Source organism: Myotis brandtii, unplaced genomic scaffold (assembly GCF_000412655.1).
Source record: "Myotis brandtii unplaced genomic scaffold, ASM41265v1 scaffold191, whole genome shotgun sequence".
Taxonomy (NCBI): domain Eukaryota; kingdom Metazoa; phylum Chordata; class Mammalia; order Chiroptera; family Vespertilionidae; genus Myotis; species Myotis brandtii.
The window spans coordinates 8,405,472-8,414,697 of NW_005357115.1; positions in this window are offsets into that span (position 1 = coordinate 8,405,472).

Below are 9,226 nucleotides of genomic sequence, written 5' to 3' on the forward strand. Positions count from 1 at the left end.
ACCAGGGGCTGCACCTAGGGATTGGGCCTGCCCTCTGCCACCCGGGAGCAGGCCTAAGCCAGCAGGTCGTTATCTCCCGAGGGGTCCCAGACTGCGAGAGGGCACAGGCCGGGCTGAGGGACCCCCTCTCCCCCCCGAGTGCACAAATTTTTGTGCACCGGGCCTCTAGTAATATTATAATAAAAGTGATTTAAGTAAATACTAGAGGTGAGGTGCACAAGATTATTTTTTCCTTTAGAGAAGTTTGTGCATCATTCAAATTTGGGAGGCATTGTTTGTTACAGGATTAAGAGCTTAGAGTTCAAAATCAGAGAAACCCGGGTTCAAATATGAGCTCTGGAATTTAAAAAATATAAACTGGAGCATGTTATTTAACCAAATTGTGCTTTATTTTCCTGATTTGCTAAAAGGGTTATAGTAATAATACTTTCATTGTGGTGTTATTATGAGGAATAAATGAAATAATGGCTTCTCAGTATATGGTATTTGGCACATAGTAAATGCTTTAGTAAAAGCCATTATTGCCATCATCACTACCATCATTAATATGATCATCATGATCATGATCATGATCATGATCATTATTTAAACAAAAACTCTGGTCCAAAGAACTCAAGAGATGGTAGGGTCCATCAAGGAGATACGAGTTGCTGTAGGGGCAGCACTGGGAGCCGTTGCTGTTGCTGAGAGCACCATCTTTTAAGGATTTCTGGACTGGAAAAGCCTCAGGAACTCCCAGAGGGAAGTTTCACTAAAATAGTAGCCGGCTACTACCACCATCTCTGGAAGTAGCCAAGGCTGTCAGTCTGGTGCGACCTCGTTGCCTAGAGGTTCCATCCCTCTTTAGCCACCCTGTAGCATGGGTCACCTTTGAGGAGGGAAGCCACGCTTCAGTTCCTGTTGTCTGAACATTGCTTCCAGAATCTTCTTGACTTGCTCAGCAAGGCTGCCTGACTTGTGTTCTCAGTCACCTCTTGCATCTGGCCCTTTAGTTTTTCTGGTATTGGCTTTTGATTTTGCTTAGATTATGTCTATTGTGACCATTCAAGGGACATTCCAGTCTTATCTATTGTGTTGCCTGGGACCACTGTGGGTTTCTTCAGCTCCCTATAAGAGAAACCCATTGAAGTGGAATTCTCGGGGTGCATAATGAAAAGATTTCCTGAGGCCCCATGGGAGGATGGGGTTTCATTGAAAGCTTTATTGATGATGTAAAATTAAGGGGGTTCCCCTCCAAGGTCCCATCTCTGTCCTCTTGCCATGGAAGAAGTCCAATGTTGTCTTCATCAGCACCAGAATAAAGGCCACTGCCCATAGTTTCTGCTCCACAGTCCAGTCCAGCATCTGGCTAGCTTGGCTTGCATTCCCAGCTGCGGTCCATTGGGTGTGGGGACTGCATGGCCATTGGCCATGTGGCTGCTTAAAGCCACATACCTATGGGGAGAGAACAGGTGAGCACACAGGTGTGTGCTGGTCACAAAGTCAGAGAGAACAAGAGGACAAGTGCAAGAGAGCAAGAAGAGCAAACAGGTGCTAGAGAGAGGGAACTTTTTGCGGTTTTTAACTTTCCAAGATTTTGCATGCGTATGATGGGGTCCACCCCCTAGCCCAGTGATTCCCAAAGTGGGCGCTACCGCCCCCCGGTGGGCGCTGCAGCGATCCAGGGGGGCGGTGATGGCCACAGGTGCATTTGGGGGCGATGAGTAACTGCTATTAAAATTAAAAAAAATTAATTTCCAGGGGCTGAGTAATATTTTTTCTGGAAAGGGGGCGGTAGGCCAAATAAGTTTGGGAACCACTGGCTTAAGCCATTTGTCTAAGGGGCTAGACTGATAGACAAGCACCTTCCCCCCATTACCCAACTGCATTGTGCATGTGCCCAGCTCCTCCTTTGTTCAATCCTTTCCCTCAGTGATCTGCAGGGAGTGGATGGGTGATTCCCTGGGGCATGTGAAGCTGTACCTTCCTGGTGAAGCTGCCCAGATTGACCATGCTTATAATGTCTGGTCTCCCTTTGCTCTCTTTCCTTTATTAATTTTAACTAGCAAATTAAGATAATAGAAGGAGTGGGCTGGTGAGAGGATTTTCTAGTGTAAATGATCTTCTTTCTTGTTCTCTTCCTTTTGTGCCTGTAGGTTTGTTGAAATATCTGTATGAGTCAAAGAACTAACAGAAATCCTGATCAGATTGTCCAGTGGGGTTTCCTCAACTCTAACTTCCCCCTGCAGTTGTTGGATCACAAGTTTTTCAGATTTGGTTCCAACATCTCAGAGCTACTGCCCCTCCAAGTGGGGCAGGGGGTGGACACCAGTGGGTAAAGCTGACCTGGAGCTAAAGGAGACAAAAACCTGTCAGGATAATGGAGGAGAAGAAAAAAGGCAGGCTGTTTCAGCCTCGCAGACCTAACAGAATGTTCACTGTGTGATGATTTTTTAAAAACCATTTGCAAAGCTGGTTGAACTCCCACAGCAAGCCAGTCTGATTCCTTGTCACGTGATCTGCAGAGAGATTTGCTGATCCAGACACCTGGTTAGAGTTGCATTAACATGTAGTACACACACTCCTCTCTTCCCAAACCCACAACCCCCTCTGGACAGCTTCCCCTCACCCCTTCTTCTTTTTCCTAGAGCATCTCAAAGCCTTTCTGTGATCCCAGAGAGCATGAATAATTCACTATATATAGCATCAGGCTTCAAAGTATACTTTTAACAAAGTAAAACTGCCTAAAACACCCAATGCTTTGCCTCTGCCTTCATTTTCATTAAGTGGACAGCATCTTTAGAATCATTGCCCACCTTCCTTCCTGGCCATCTTGTTGATTTGATTTCCCTTCCTACCTCTCCCACCTCAATAAAGTAACAGGAGCCCATCCTGTTTTGCCTCAGGCATGCCCCACCCAAGGGTGTGGTTTACACACATACTCGTGATCCATGTAAATGTCATCATTTACATTTTAAAGGCCTTCATGATCACAAGAGGAAAGATAATATCTCACCTGCAGTGTCAGCCCAGCTGCATATTCTCCTGACAAGATATTGACCACTCACCTGCATCCCTTTAGCACTTATAAAGATTTGGGAAGCACCCTCAGTTTAAGGTTGCATTCCAGCACTGCCATCTTCTAGTTTCCTCATCTTCAAAAGAGGATAACTATCCAGCTGCATGGTGAAAATTAGACTTGAAGCAAAGGCAGCACCCAGTATAGAGAAAGATCTAAATTAGTACATAATTAACTTATTTAATCATTGGCAAGTGTTTATTTGTGACCCAGAGTCTAGGTTAATGTCCTCGTTACCCCTGACTCCAGCAGTTGCAGGCTTTCCTAACATCAGGTGTTAGAGCTCAGCTCTGATATTCATCAGATTTGAGGTCTAATCCTAGCTTGGCCACTTGACCATGTGACTTTGGACAATTACTTCATCTGTTATCTCTCTTATTTCCTCCTGTGTGCAATGGAGACCGTAAGAGTGCCAACCCAGTTGTTTTTGTAGTGATTAAATAAGATATTGGGTACTAGAAAGTATTTAGTGCAGTGCTTGACACTTGATACATATTTATTTTTAAACTGCAACTTGTATGCATTAAATCTGGCCATTCTCTCCTTCCTCCACAGCTATAGAGCAATGTTGAAAGCTTGTGAAGGGGAAGAGGGAAATGACCATAGGCAAAGTGATCTGGTGTTTTCCAAAACAACCTCTTTATTTTTTCTCATTTTAATATGAAGAATTTATTACATACAATATAACAAATATGTGCTATAAATCAGAATACTAAGTTGATCACCCATGAAAACACCATGAAGAATGAAAAATTACCTATAAATCCTTAAAGCTTTTCTGAATTTTTCTGATTCCATTTTCCTCTCTTCCCTCAGAGGTAACCACTGTCTTCCTTTGTCTTTTTTTTCTTCATAATGTTACTGTTAGGTCTGATCAAATAATTGAATTGGTATCCCCTCCCTTGGGAATTGGCCTTTAGACAACTTTACAACCAACATTTCCCTTTTGCTAATTATTTATCCCTTTTGGCCTTGTGTGTTCCTCCTTCAATGACCCTAACAGTTACCACATGTGTATGTATCCCTAAACATATTGTTTACTTTTGCTTTCTCTTGAGTTTTATGAAAGTGATATTATACCGCATATATTCCTGTGAAACTTGTTTTTCTCCTTCAGCATTTGCTTCTGAGATTCATTCGCATTGTGTGTGACTGCTTTTCCTTCATTTTTATTGCTGCATAGTGTTCCATTCTCTGAGCAGTCTAATTGACATATGCCAAAAGTATAAAATTTACACTAGGTTTTAAAGATTCAGTACAAAAATGTAAAATACTTAGTTAACATTTTATATTGATTTTATGTTGATATAGTTCTTTCCCTTTTGGTTCTACATATTTTGGGGTATATTTAGGGCAATACAGATTTAGAATTATTACATCACCCAGGAAAACTAAAACATTTTTCCATTATGGCATGATCTTCAACTCTGGTTTATATATATTTTTCTCTCTCTATCTATATATATAAAAGGCTAATATGCAAAGTGTCCCCTCAGTAGTTCGACTGACTGGGAGTTCAATTGCTCACTGTGACATGTGCTGACCACCAGGGAGCGGCATGGAACAAAGAAAGGCCCCTGCTAGCAGCCGCAAGGGACCCTACCCATGCACGAATTTCATGCACTGGGCCTCTAGTATAAGTATAAATATTTTTATATCTATCTATCTATCTATCTATCTATATAGATAGATAGATATATTTGTACATATACACACACACATATATATATATATATATACATACACACATATGTTTATATAAAATATACTATATATTTACATATGTAAAAAATATATATATTTGTGGGAAAGCCTATTTTAATTAGTATGACATAGATACACTAGATACTAGATATATTTGGCTAATATTTGCCTAATATGTTTATTTCATCTTTTTATCCTCTATATTTTTCTGTCTTTATGTTTGAAACACCTAAAGGACATATATTGATTTTTGTAATTCAATCTGACAGTTCATGCCATTTACTCATAGAGCTCAGTCCATTTTCATTTATTGTAATTTCTGAAACATTTTTATTTTTATCTTATTTTTAAGCTTTTATTTGTCCTACTCTATTTCTATATCTCAGATTTTCCTCCTTTCTTGTTTTCTTTTGACTTGTTTGAGTTTTTTCTCCCTCATTTTATTATCACCCCTCCTCATATTTATTTGGAAGATATATACATACATTACTTCTATTTTTAAGTTTTGAAATTTTAACCTCCATACTTCATACACTTAAGCTTAAATTTAATTGAGTTTTACTCTCCTTCAAAAATATAAAAACCCTAGAATAATTTTCTATTTATCACGAGAAAGAATATAGAAAGAATATATGGACTGTAATGGTAGATATGAGGGATAAAAAGGCCCTTTAGCACTCTCTCTCTTTATCTTTCTTTCTCCCTCTACTCTATTTTTATCCATAGAATTTACCATCTGACTTTATTTGTTTTTTTTGCTCATTGCCTGCTTTCCTATACTAACATGCAAATTTCACAGGAACAAGAATCTTTTATTTTGCTCACTTTTATAAAGATAGTGGATCAAATAGTTCCTGCTTATAGTAAGTGCTCACCAAATATTGTCAAGTGGATGAATGTTTTAATTGTGAACACAAGCTCCAAATTTCCATAATATTCTTAGCTTTTTAATATCCTCTTTGTTTTTAACCTCACGAATTACTTTTATTACTTTAAAATAATATTTATATTATTAATTATTTTTCTAATTTTGTACAGGAATTGTTTGTTTAGTTTAATCCATATGCCTAGCATTTTTTCTACTCCCTTTTTATCCTTAGGGCCATTTTTCTTTTGTCTTTAATATTATCCTTTATAAGCTTTGGTGTAGGTCTGTAGGTGGCAGCCTTTCATTTTTTGTTTACAGGAATATATTTTTATTTCATTCTTGTTCTTCAGATATACTTCTTAATAGGATACAAATTTGAATATATTTGAAGGTACTATTTCTTAACTTTTTGCTTTTTTCTATCTATCAAAAAATTAGAAGTTAATCTAAATATTACTCTTTGTCCATAGTCTACCTTTTTTTTCTATTTTTCCTTAAGACCTTCTCTTTATCTTTGGTGTAATGTGATTGCACTGTACCTTAGAATGTAATTTTTAATATTACTTTTTGTGGGGTTTAACGACTTCCTGGGTCTGAGAAATGTTTTTCATAGATTCTGAGAAACCCTACAGCATTATCTCTCTGAATATTATCCACTCCCCATTTTCTCTTTTATTTCCTTCTGCCACAGTACTTAGATGTATGTTGCTCCACTCCCCATGTTCTTAACCTCTCTTTCCTACTTTCAATCTCTCTGTTTTTTTCTTTCATTCTGTACAGTTTCATCCATCAGCTCTCTTCCAGTTACTTGGTCCTTCTATAAATGTGTCTCTTCAGATGTTTAACTCTTCTATTGCATGCCCCCCCATCATATTTTTCAATTCTAAAAATTCTACCTGAACCTTTATCAAACCAGTTTCTTCATTTTGGGTAGTCTCCTGCTATTTCTCCTATCTTTATTTCATAAATGAAGTCTCTCTGTGTGTGGTTTCTTTTATTTGTATTTCCCGACTTTCACTCTCTGTAAGAGTGTAAGTGGCCCATGCTGAGTTGTATTTCTCCTGAGGGATGCACTTTGATTCCTCAGGCATCCAGGGGCAGTACTGCAGAACCACGTTGACTTTATTTTTATTTTATTATTTTTAATCTTCCTCCAAGGACATCTTTCCATTGATTTTTAAAGAGAGTAGGAGAGGGAAAGACAGAGAGAAACATTGATGTGAGAGAACCACATCGATGGGTTGCTTCCTGCACATGCCCCAACCAGGGGCAGGGGCCAGGGAGGAGCCTGCAACTGAAGTACATGCCCTTGACTGGAATTGAACCTGGGACCCTTTAGTCTGCAGGCCAACGCTCTATCCACTGAGCCAAACAGGCTAGGGACCATGTATACTTTAAATTAAATTCTCAGGTTGAAAAAAGAAAGTATAAATTCAGATCCAAACCCAGATAGATCTCAGGGGATCTAGAGCAAAGAGCATGATATATCCTTATTTTTTGTCTCTACTGAGTGATTTTTTTTTCCTGATCCACCACACATACCCGTTCTTGAGCCTTTCTTTGTGCAGGGTGATTGAAGGCCCAGTGTGCTGCCCTGGGCATGCACAAGCTTAGTTATTCTTCCCTCTCATCTTGACAATATTCCAGCCCAAATGGATCCCTAGACGTGCCTTGGGTATGCAACAGCTACAGTGCTGGCTTATCTCCCCAGACTCACATTCCCATTTCTTCTGAACTTAGAGGAATCCATTTACTTTATTCTTGGTTTACTCATTAATTTATAAAAGTCCTTTAAAAATATAATGGCTAGCATTTTTAGATTTTTGTAACCATTGTGTTTTAGGATTTTTTCCTTCAGTTCTGTGAGTCTGTCTCTTCTGTACCTTCATTCGCTGCTCTATTCACTTCTACAGATCCCAGTCCATCTCAGCTCCTGCACGGTGCACCCCTCTGCCTGGGGTAGGATGTAGCATCCAGAGTTAAGCAATGACCCTTACAATTTTTATTGATTTGTAAGACCTTACTCTACTATAATGTTATAGCAGCCAATGCTCTGGGAGATCAACAGAGATGATTGTTTTTCTCTCCCCAGGTTAAGCTGTGTTTGCTATTTTGTTGCAACTCACCTGTGTGTGGCTGAGTCCCTGCGGCAAGGAGTGTACCAAGAGCATCCAAAGGTAGTTGCAAAATCCATATTTTATTGCTTCACAAATAGCTATTCTGAACTTTATCTTTTTTGTCCTCTTCCTTTCTTACTATTAGAAGATTTCCTAGAGTTGTGGGGTTTTAGTAACATTTTGAGTAAGCACTTCCTCAGGTAACCACTGGTCATCACATCCTTTCTGTCTTGGGTCCAGCTTGATGAGGAGATCAGAATGAGGCGCTCAGAATGAGGCCAATACTGACCAGAAGGTCATCACGATCAATCTGGCTATTTATCACTAATGAAAGAAGCCCATAGACTAGAAAAAGTGGCCAGAGATGCCTTGGAACATATGTCCATGAATGAAGGCAACAGTAGAAACCACAAGCCTACGTCTCTGCTGTGGGAGACTTGTCTTCAACAGCAGGTATTCAAGGCAAAGCCAGAATCATTAGAAAACCTGCCAGGAAAAGCAAACAAAGACACGTTACCTTAGGCCAGCTATTAACACGGTCTTAGGAAACTGAACTGTGGTTTATTTACTGAGCTCTCCAAAAGATGGTTGGAGATCATTCAGAGGACATGACCCCTGGTTGACCTGTGAGCTGGATCCAGGCACTTGGAGGCCACTCATCTCCTCCCTTGTCCATGCATGTTTCACCTGCCATTCATATACTAAGAGCTCTTGCAGGAGCAGGGTCGTGAGGAAATAATGTGTTGTTGAGACCCTCTGGACATATACTTGACTGAACCCATTTAAGGCCTCTACATAAACTTCCGAGATTCTGGCAGGTGGGTGCAGAGATCTACAGGTCTTGCAGACACCCAAGACAAGCCTCGTAAGTACGTTCCCTTGTGTCTTTGGTCTGCCACCTGTCAATCTGCAGTGGCTGCCTCTTTCTTTGGTCCCTCCTTACTGTCCTTGTATAGGATTTCACCCGGGAGGCTCCCAAGTTTCCAAAACAAGGAAGATCAGTTCCAGAGTTCCTGATCAAGGGTAGTAAAATATTTTACAACTTTGAAGACCATAGAGAGAGGTAGCAGATAAAAGAGTTATAACACAAAGGCAAATAATATTATAATTAGATATTGAACTTAACAGAGCAATTGTAAGGATTTCTTATGTTGGGGCAATTTCAATTTTTATCACTGCATTTTAACTTTTATTTGGTTCTTTTCAAATCTGCCTTATTCTTTTCTCACATTTTTATTTCTCATTTTATTTCTATAATTATTTGAAAATTCTTATTTTTAGTATATATTTGATAACTCAATTATTTAAAGTTTTGAGGTGATCTGATTCTGCTATTTTTGCTGACTCATTCATAATAGATTGTTAATATTTATTCAATGGAAATTTTAGCCCATTTTAGAGGGTAGTTTTCTGTAGAAATCCTGTGTGATGTGAATTGAGGATATTTCCTCGTGGGGTAGTTTTTAATTTGTTTATGTC